Genomic DNA, 11,605 nt, shown 5'->3' with positions numbered 1-11,605 from the left:
GTCGCAGACGTAAAGACAAGTAGTTCGTGGCATCACCTAAAGTGCAGAGTTTCAAAAACTTGAACTCTGTGCGCGTAAGTTAGAATAATATTGTCGTCAAAAAAATAGAATTTAACACAATCAGATGTTATAATTACAGGAGAAGAAAATACGTATCTGCTTGATTTACGCTCTTTTAATTTTTTAAGGTAAACCTAAATTGTAAAAAAAGTCAGAATTGTCTCAATTATGTTAAGAACAAAACTGAACAGAAAACTGATCATCAAGTTTTAAATCATTTCTGACGGTCTACCCACAGGAGATTTGGATTATAGTTTGAGTAGCTGCTGATAAACTGGATATCGATATACCTTGTTCACGCATCAAATGCACGTTTCCCTTTGAGGCTACAACAGTCTTAAGTGACAAGGGAAAAGATCCCAATCAACAATTTTCCATCTAAACTAGTTCAAACCCACGATTTACTGAAATATTTATTAATTAAAATGTAAAGAAACTGTTACCGAAAAATAGTTACATATGCTTCAAAACAATGTAATGTCATTATCAGATGACACTAGATAAAAAGATATCTGTTTCTGCTTAAAGGTATATAATAATTTACCTAATGCACCTCAATAATCTTGGATCACTATAACTTCACGCCAAAGGCAAATAGATATGTATTACCTAATTCTTGTTTAGACGTTCAGCGTGTTCACAGTATGTAAACAAACAAAATGCATTTAGCCCAATTTAGAATGTGATTATGGTGATTTACGTCATATGAATGTATTTTTCACAACCTACATATACGTACACTCCTGCAGTTGTCTGTGCCACTTTGAGAGTAATTTCTGAATCTATCCGTCATAATTAGTACAACTCACACATTCCCAAGTCGCATGATAATTGTGTAGTCAAAAAGAATACAAAAGTGTATGCAGTCGACTGTTAAACCATTCATAAACTTACCTAGTTTACCGCCGCTTATAAGTGGTAATTTCAGGGTAGTGGGCTAAATGATGTGTGATGATGCAAGTAACGAACCGTGAAAAAACGAACCTCTCCAAAAAGCTGTTTAGAGATTCCAGAGCTTACTCACCGTTAAGACCCTCAGTTTCAATAAAATACGGCAAAAGATTTCTCGTTGGAATGTATTTTAAGTGGAATTTAAATTGAGCAGATGGGATTCTGACTTTATTAACACATTCAAGCAATGCATACATACATAACGGGACTTGTAGTAATCACCGTCAGTTATACTATATCTTTTTAGAGCTTCTTTTATCAAAAACAAAACGAAATGTGAATAGGTGAAAGGAAAATGAAAATTGTTAGAAGAAAACAATTCTGTACTGGAAATAACAAGACGTGTGAACTTAAAAAAAGCTTTTTAAAGGTTAGAAAACTCCATGAATAGGTACGTCTTTATTTCAATTTTGTTATTAGTAATACTTTTACCATCAAAATTTAACTTATGGAAATTAACGAATAGTTATTAACTTCTTGCAATTATTGAAATGCAACTGTGGCAGTTATTTATACCAAGATATTTATGACTGATCTCTGAAAACTTTTTTCTTGTTAATTTAAAAGAAACACCGTAGGCTGCATTGACATTGTTTCTGTTACAGAATTTCTTGCCCTTGTGTCTGAAAAGTATGTGTGTGTGGGTAAGGTTTCGTTGCTTCCTTAAGCAATTTTTTTTCGACCTCAATTTTCTGCTAAATTGAATTTCCAATTGAAAGTGGACTTACATACACCGTGTCTTTGAATTGTTGTAACATCGAGCCTAGAAACAACAAATAATGTTGTTGAACTCCGTTTAATCAAATCTCCGGTGCAATTTTCATAATTTTTTTCTCCCGAGCGTAAGCTTTCATATTTTCTCGATGGCTCATGACCGCTAGAGTACAAAAAAGTGGATCCCCCGTTTCTGTCTGTCTGCCTGTAACCAAACTTTGTCTAATCATCCCCATTAACATTGTGATGACGTCACCTCAAATTTGTACATTGTAAAGGGGTTTTAAATTGTATAAAACAACATAGTCCTGCACGTGTAGTTTATGAATCCGTGTTGAGTTTTTACCTGAAAATTCCAGATTTTTGGAAAAAAAAATAAAAATTTTATAACATTCTGCAATTTAATTTTGTATATGCAAAACTGAATGCTCTGAAATCTTGCAGATGTTTTAAAGTTATCATAAGCATTAAAATTATTCCAACAAGATGTGAATACATTTTTCATCTTCTTTAAAAAATTTGTGCAGACGTGTTAAAGCATCAAATCTGTGTTAGCAGTTATACGCATATGCACATGTACAAGAAACCAACAAAGAGTTCGTAAAACAGTAGAACGAAAGTCATTTAGCAAATCTAAAAATATGATTGTACAGACAAACCATAAAACTGTGATTATTGACCATTTTAAAACGATAGCAAAATTTCAGAACAGTTAAACTGTAAAATATATCTACACATCGAAGGTAAAAAAAATAGAGCGAATTAATAACCCACAGGTACAGAAGCATGTTATATTCTAAAATATAAGTAGAATTTACGTCGAAAAATTTTCTGACGACATCATCAAATTGTGGGTGGGAATGATCAGCCAAATTTTAGTCAGTAGTTAAAATTTGATTTAGTTTGTTAAACTTTCACACCAATCACCTTAGTAGTTTCAAAACTTACCTGTCTATTGCTGTCTAATAAAATCGCTAATTAGCGACAAACACAAGCGTTATGAAACGTTGACAAAACATTAAAATGGTCATTCGTCAAAGGAATCCTATTACGATATCTCCCTGGCTTACGCTCGTGAAGTAAAAAAGGAGGAATGAAATAATCTTGTACGTTCATCGCACAAATGATTTATGTCGTCCACGTTTTCCGAATGAAGCTTTCGCTACTCTTTTGTTCCCAACAGTGATAAAACCTTTGGCAGATTGTATAAACCCGATTTACCTGCCTGGCAACCTTTATCAACACTAAAATCATACGACTCTTTTACTCTTTATCGTTTACAATTCTTAAAATATATCAGGTAATGATCTAAAACTTATTTAATCATATAAATCCGTCAGTCGTCTTAGCGTCGTAGACTCCGGTGCGATCGGACAAATTTTGTGTTTTTCATGAACCTAGTCCTTCCCAACTGTTTTGTTATTTTTACTGAAGCCATTGTCGTCCTGTTTAAATAGATCTCCTGCAAAACAGGAGTACAGGACCCCCCTATTTTACGTCACCATAGTATCTACAACATTTCATTTTATGAGAACAAGCCGAAATCGTTTGAGCTAAGTGCACGCCCATCCCCGAGGCACGGTTACAATACCACCTGTGGTTAAAATATTCATTACTATTGCCACTTGGGTCTTTAGCAATCTACAACTCTTCAGAAAATCACAACATCCCGACAAAGAATATTAACAAGAACAACAAGAAGCGACACTTGTGTCAATGCCTTTGATGTTTTGTTAGTCAATTTTAGTTACCTTCAGCGATTTTGTTGCGGTTCCCTTGACGTACCTAAAAATTTTGAAAGTTGGGTGTTATGAAAGGATGAATGTTGACATAAATAGTTATTTGTGTCTCGACAAAACACATATATGAACATTTAATAAAAAGGCTTTGTTATAAATAATTATATACCTATATATTGGTGGTTCCTATTCCTTTCAACATTTTTAGGAGATGGAAAAAAAATTCTCCCGTCGTTGCACGTTAAACAAGGTTTCACAGCATAATCTAACCTCCAAAATCAACGTGTTTATTACGAATGTTCAGGATTAAAATGCGGATGCCGGATGACATATAGGACAACAAACGTCTATGTGTACGCTTACAGTAAACAAAAATTGAACACACTAAATTTGCGCAATAGAAATCACCTTATTGTCGTTCGTGACAGCGTCGCTTCTTGTCCATTCTTCTTAATAGTCTTTGATCCCGGACGGGAAACAGTATTTTTAAGTTTATGACTTGACATATATATTATTCACTTAGGCACTTATTTGCATTTTTGCTTCATCGCATATATTTGATTTCTTTTATCAATCCACGCCGAAAATTTTCAGTACAAAAAATTTAATGGGTTTGTGGACAATTTTTAAAGTTAAAATCAGCTCATAGACAAGCGTAACAAATTATACAGTGCATTTTTTTTTAAGTGGCCATAGGAATACCCATGTCAGATTTTATACCTCATGTTAACTTATGTTTGAGCAAATATTCAGAGTTGAAATTTTTATAGGATGTAATTTGGGTCATCTTTTGTTAATTTTATTAACGGCTATGTTTTAAATTAAATTATATTTCTTAAAAAAAAAATTATTTGGGTATTTTTGTCGGTAAAATTGTACGCAGCCATTTAAAAATAACATTTACCTGAAGTTTCTATAATTTGATTACGTACTCTTTCGATTCCGATTTTCACTGACCGAAAATTTTTAGTAGGTATGCCGCAGTAGACAATTAAAGAAAAAGTGGAAATGGGCAATTCGTACATTAAACGGTTATCGACAAGAGAAATTGCGCAAAATTTTGCTGCAACATTTCCACGTTGTCCTGTGCCCTGCAGAACACAATTCAAAAATTTTATGGAAGATGTATGAACACAGATTGTCTCGGTAGTGGACAAACCCAACCGCACCCCTGATGTGATTACGCCTGAATTAAAGTTAAACTTGTATTTAACATTTAAACAAGAAAAAAACGCCAGTTTAACAGCAATTTCAAAAACATTTATTAATTCTTCTCGAGCTAGTTGCCATAAAGATTTAAAAAAGAAAAATATAAATCTTACAAAGTAAACAATGTACTTACATAAATTATTACCGATCATTTTTTTCAAAAGAATGGAATTTTGCGAATTGTAGATGAACAAAATGAATGAAAATGTAAATATTTTAAATTTTATTGTATTTTCAGACGAACCCACATTTAATATTAATGGCAGTGTGAATAAAAAAAATTGCAGAATTTGGTCTCTAGAAAAGCCTTACATAATTGGGGAAACTCAAACTCAATGATCTGCTAAAGTAAATATTTGGTTGGGGATATTGGGAAATCGATTAATAGGACCATTTGTTATTGATAGCAGTCTTAACGGGCAAAAATATTTAGATATACGGGGTTATTCAGCTAAGATGACCCATTTATGTTTTTAAAATAGGCAACCCAAAATAGCGATTCCACCTGAACCTGGATTATAAAAAATGTTTCAAAATTAAATTGTATCAAAGTTTGCTAAATGTATAGAAACGTCAATCAACGTCAGTGTCAGAAAAACACCTATGCATTGTTATGATAATAACGAGAAAATCGGCCAATCTTTGTGGTTGGTTTGTGGGTCGAAGTGCATGTACCAGGTGCAGATGGTTAGAGCGGTTAGGATGAAATTTATTTATTTGTCTAGCAATAGCAATTTGTCCCATAGCTCCCATATGAGGATTTTCATTAACTTGTGTTTGAAGTTATACTTCATTTTCCAAGCTAGTCGCAATCTAGTTCCGTTTCCTCTTGTTAGCAGGCCACTTTCTTACGGAACGAATTTTCTAGCCTCTTGAAAATTTTGGGTGTTGGGGCCACACGGTCAGGTTATCTTCGGGCATACAATTGTGCTGTACACCTAGCCTTTTTGTGTCATTCTCCATAACGTGTCCATAACCAAGGATCATGTCGGTTTTCTCGTTATTGAATGCATAGGCGTTTTTCGGACACTGACCAACGTGAACACTGACGTTTCTATACATTTAGCAAACTTTGGTACAATTTAATTTTGAAACATTTTTTGTAATCCAGATTCAGGTGGAATCGGTATTTTATGTTGCCTATTTTAAAAACATAAATAGACCATCTTAGCTGAATAACCTTGTATATAAAAGGAACGAAAATGTTTATCCATAAATCAAATGAATTCCTCAAATGTGTTTAATCTTTTTGTGAAATGCTGAAAAGCTCAGTGATTTTATTTCCACAGAAAAACAATTGTAAGATTTGACAGAATAATAGCGAGTACTATTTCTAGTTTTATTTAGCCTTGGAGTGGCAATGTTCAGATGATTTGTAGTCATCTGTATTAGTGTGAATATGTAATAAACATTGTAAAATATATACACATGGAGCTGTTAATAGTTTAAATTTTATGAAAGCTGCTTTGCAATCATCTCGATATTTTAGTCCACCTACGACACGTATAGATTTCCTTTGTTGTCTAAAGATTTTTTGTAGGTGAGGAGAATCACCCCACACCAAAATGGCATACGAAATGTGGCTTTGAATAAAAGCAAAATAGGCACTCAAGAGAAATTTAATGCTAATTTCATAGTCTTATGTTATGACATACATATTTTTTGCGAGTTTTCGTACGTAATTAGCATGTGCTTCCCAAGTAGTTCTTAGGCAAAAGGCGACATTTTGGGTTTTATTTTGATTAGCAACAAGTCTATTTTCAGTGAACCAGTTATACATACTACTCTTTATTTCAGTAGAATCTAATTGCAATTGATTTAAACTAGAATTTGCAGTGTATGCAGTCATATCATCCGCAAAAAGAGCAATTTTTTTAGAAGGTATTGCTTGTAGTAAATAAGAATAACCTCTGTTATTCTTATTTACTTGTATTAAGACCCACCACTGACCCGGAAATGACCGGCATTCAGGCAAGACTTCTATCATTACGGGTACTAAGACCAAGTAATGATATGCATTGATTAGATTAACAGAACAACTTTCGAGATTCTAGAATTACAGCATACAAATTAGTCTGCTATTATTCTCTAATCTCACCCCATCCCCAAAAGTCTAGCGTAACTACCGTATTATTATTATTATTATTTATTATTTACTTATATTATTGTATTAGGCCTCTGCCTAATACAATACAATGATTTACATTTACACATTGTTGTCTATTGGTTAGATAAGATTTTACTAATTCAATGCTGTTTCTCTCAAATCTGTAATGAGTTAAATTTTTTAACAAAATTTCATGTGTGATTTTTCTCAATGTGGTCGTTCATCTGGCTTTTTAATAAGTATTCAAAAATTCTTCCCAATCTAGGAACCAAGGTTACTGGTCTATAATAATTCATATCGTTAACATCACCTTTTTTGTAAATCGGAATTACTTTTGAAATTTTGAAAATTGGAGCAAAAACATTTCCAGTTATGTATTTATTGAAAATACTACTCAGAGGGATGATAATAAGAATTGCTAGTGTTTTTATTATAGTTAAATTTATATCATATATGTCTTTACTTTTAGAATTCATATGATTTATTGAAAGAAACAATGTGGAACTTAAAATGACAGTTATCGGATGTTGTAAATTGCGACGTGCAACTTTCAGATGCTATTCTACTATTTTTTTGGAAGAGATTTTATTAAATTTTCACCTATGGTAGTAAAATAATACGAGTAGTTAAAATCTGAAGCACTCAGACTGTCTGGAATTTTCATTACCTCTTTTTTATTTTTGTTTATTTGTTAGATGCTTGTTTTATAATTTTTTTTTTTCTTGATTAGTTCACGACACCTATTCCGGAAATCTTTAAAGGCTTCATTACTTTCGAGACAATTGCGACGTAAATTATTATCCAATAATTTCAGCCTTTCACGCATTTTTTTGCATGTGAATTAAACCAGTTATTGTTACGATTAGCCTGTGAATCAGAAATATTTTTTTCTGTGTAGGTAGACAGACATCAATGCTATTCAGAATAACATCTAAAAATTGTTGAGAAAGCTCTTCGGCGCTGATTTGTGAATTTCTTATAGATGAACAGTCCGTTGTCTCGATAACATTGTATAAATGAAACAAACCCATTGCTGTCACAAGTCGATGTCGATAGCAATCCTCACGTTTCCTTGAGTTGACACTTTTTGTCGATGACGAAACAATACTCATACAAATTCTTGAATGATCAGAAAGAAGCGGATCATGTACACAACTGAGAATTTTTCATTTGAGATATTAGTAAAAATATTATCTAGACACGAGGTGCCTCTAGTGGATTCGAAATTAGTTTGAAAAAGGTCAAAAAACAAAAGTGTATTTATTAAAATTAAAACCTGTCCCTCAGAAGTATTAAAGTGAATATTAAAGTCACCAGTAATAATAATTTTATTATTTTTTACAATTTTCTTCGGTAAAGATTGAATCTGAAAGAAATATACCACTAGTGTAAAGGTTAAAATCTTGGAAGTTTACACTCGCGAACTCACAGTGAAGCTCTTTGCAATATTTTACTATATTTTCCAATTTGTAATTGTGTTATGAACAAAGATTGCCACACCACCATGCGATCTGCGGGATTGACAGTAATGAGACCCAAGTGAGCAATTATTAAGACTGAAAGACCAAATATCATTTGAAGTCAACCAATGTTCATTTATGCACACTATTTCGAGAGGCTGTTCAGTTTGTAAAAACATTTCAAGTTCGAAACTTTTATTGCTTAAGGATTGAATATTTAAGTGAAATTTATTAGTTATTTGAAAATTGTGATTAGTATTAGTAATACTTAGTAGCACTACCATTATTACCTATTATTTTATTTATTCATTTCTGGTTTGTGTTCTCTGAAAAAAAACGAGATAAATATTATCCCTTGTGGCCACCAATTTGCTTCCATTGTTCTGTCTTTATTGACAAGATCGACGATTATTTTGTATGATGAATAGACTTCCGGGTGTTTCGAGTTGATTTTTACGCACTGAACTGCGGGAAAATCCTTATTTAAAAAATTAATGAGTTGATGACTGGTGGTGTCTGAGGAAAGCACGAAACATAAATGAAGACCTTTTTAGAAGCCACTTTTAAACTATTCACCTGTGCTCCGGTACCATTCTGACCCGTGCTAATTACGTAATTTTCTGGTCTAGACGGTGCCCTTCTTTTTTATTTCGATTCTTTTTAGACAGTACTTCTGTAAACTCCTTATCTTGTTCTTCAACTTCTTCTTATCATGTGCGATAAAGGTGTGCAATAAAGGTGTTCAATGATTAAATTAAAATAATGCCGTCAAAAATAACACGTCAAATGATAAGTCAAAACCTTCTACAATGCATCTAAACTTTTTAACCCAAACAATTTTCACTTTTTAAAGAACAAATTATCAATTTATCTAAAAATTTGTAGTGAAAATTAAAGTAGAAGCCTAAAGGCTATTTCTACAGCAAAAATCATTTCTGGATTTTCGCCCTAACAAAAGTTAATTCCCATATTAAAATGGGAATTTCTATGACCGCTTTTAAAAAAGATACACCATATATTTTACTTGTACTGTAATTAAGGAACATTAGAAAATGCTAGCAGCTGAAAAACACATGGTATCGTGGAGTTACTCATATTTTAATTGATGAGTCGAGAAAAATAGTAGAGCAGCTTGTAGTGGAAAACTTTAACCGGTTTTAGTTTATCGAATGATAATAATATAAAGGATCTCTGCTGTTTGTTCTTTGGACAGTTCTTTGAAGTAACAGTGCTTTGTGTCTGTAGATCTCATCCACCTCGTGTGGTAATTGCATTGACAAAGAATTAAGTAAAGTCAGGAACATTGATTTAACACAATACTTTTAGATTAGAGTGAAACGATATCTATTCTTTTTAAGTTGCTTCTTGTAAAGGCATTTACAGATTACTGTTTGAAAGTTCTTTTGTGCTCTACATGCATTCTGCCTTGACAAGAAATTACCGAACAACAATACAAGCTTTACTGCAGATACGAAACGAATCTTCCGTGCCATCTTATACTCGTAATGAATTTGTTTTATTTATACATAAAGTGGAGCAGTTTATTTCGAAATGTTAACATCTTTGTATCAGTAATTGTTAATTAAATTGTTTGAAAGGAATTGATGTTTTAAAAGACTGATTTGATGTAAGAAATTAATTGTATTTTTTTATTTGTAAATATAGTTACGTTATTTGTTACACAGAAGTTTCAACTTGAATTGTTGCAAGATATTTAATTGATGTATTAAATACATTGTTCGTCAAGTTGGTGGCAAAGTTCTGTGTGATAGAATTTTCCTCAAATATCCAATTTAACTAATATTATAAATAAGTAAGTGTAACTATCTATCCGCAAATATCTTATTCAACATCGACAAATTATGTTTACCTAAACTAATAAAATGTTAATTGCAACTTGTTTTTATTTTCTTTGGTTGAAATAAGCAAAACAACGAGGATAAAGGTAAGTAAGATTCAAATTAAATGCAATTATTGATGTTATCTGTTTCGGCATTTGGAACTTTGTAACATACAGAATAGACACAGCTTTTATTTCATGTCCTATTTTGTTCGATATTTCTTAATTTATTTTCATTTATTTTCGTGTTAATTATACTCAGTAAGATAATTTGTTTTTATTAATTTTTTTATAAACACATACTATCTTCTAATAATAATTCACACTACCGCTAGAAAAATCCTAACATATTTCTACCGAATTGAACTTGTCATATACATCAACTCCCAAACATGTTTCTATATTGCTTTTTTTCTTAGAGCTGCAACATCTTTAAATAAAATATCCACCAATTACTTATCTCACTCAGTTACTCATGGCTTTACTAGTGTCGGTAAAATAAAATTCTAAAATTTTCTACAGCTTTGAGCAATATTTTTCTTGCCTGTCAAACTTCTACGCTTACTCGTTTTTAATGTTGATATTTTTAATACTTCTATTAACTAATAAGGCGCCCTGCTCTTCTACAACTCTAGTGTTTATTTTATAAAATTCATCTCTTCTGCAGGTCAAAAATTTCACAGCGTAAGAATCAGAAAGCACTGTAAAGGTATCTTGCAGATGGTCACTTCATCAATGCGGTTACTCAGAATATTTCGCACAATTTAGATAAGATTTATTCAAAATTTTGAGATATCGTTGTCAATTGGAGGAATAAACGGATACATTTTGACTAGCGTCCATTTACTTTAAAACATTTGCAACATTTTCGAGCATTGGCTTTCCTAGTTTCAGAATCAATTGTAAAATGTTGTTATTTAATTTTGATTTGTTTTTTAAATCTATATGTCTAGGGCAAAAAAATAACGACGAATTCATAAATTCCACTAGGATATCAAATCTTAGATATCACAACTAAGGCAAAAGAGTTGACGAAAGACGGTTAGATTATTTGACAGTACAGTTGGATTGCCTTGAAGAAGTTGAGTGCTCGAAACGGTTCGCCGGGAGGCCGACGAGAGTAAAACTTTTTTTTTTCTTTACCCGAGCTTAGGATAGATCGATGCGTTGTGAACTTGGTACAGATTGTTAATAGGTGGTCAACTGTGAGAGGGACATTACAAATTCAACAATTTAAAAAGACTTGACCAATGAACCGACAGGAATGTCTAAACCTGCTGTGCCCTAGGCGGTGTTTTCTCACGTTAATGCTGAGACCGTAACTTGACTAAAATATTAAACATGAAAAGCATAGCTACATGTAATATCGATTTGACAGTCTTTTTCGCGAAAACAACACATCATTTTTAGAGTTCCCCCTTATCACCTGGATTTAAATCCTATCGAGTTCATTTTGGCGAAAGTAAAAAATGCCGTGGCAGAACAAAATGTCAGATTTCAACTCAAGGATGCATCGACTTTGGCC

The sequence above is a fragment of the Zophobas morio genome, unplaced genomic scaffold (assembly GCF_036711695.1).
Source record: "Zophobas morio isolate AGI-343-1 ecotype UQ-CSIRO unplaced genomic scaffold, CSIRO_AGI_Zmor_V1 ptg000029l, whole genome shotgun sequence".
Classification (NCBI taxonomy): domain Eukaryota; kingdom Metazoa; phylum Arthropoda; class Insecta; order Coleoptera; family Tenebrionidae; genus Zophobas; species Zophobas morio.
This window is presented reverse-complemented; position numbering follows the sequence as displayed.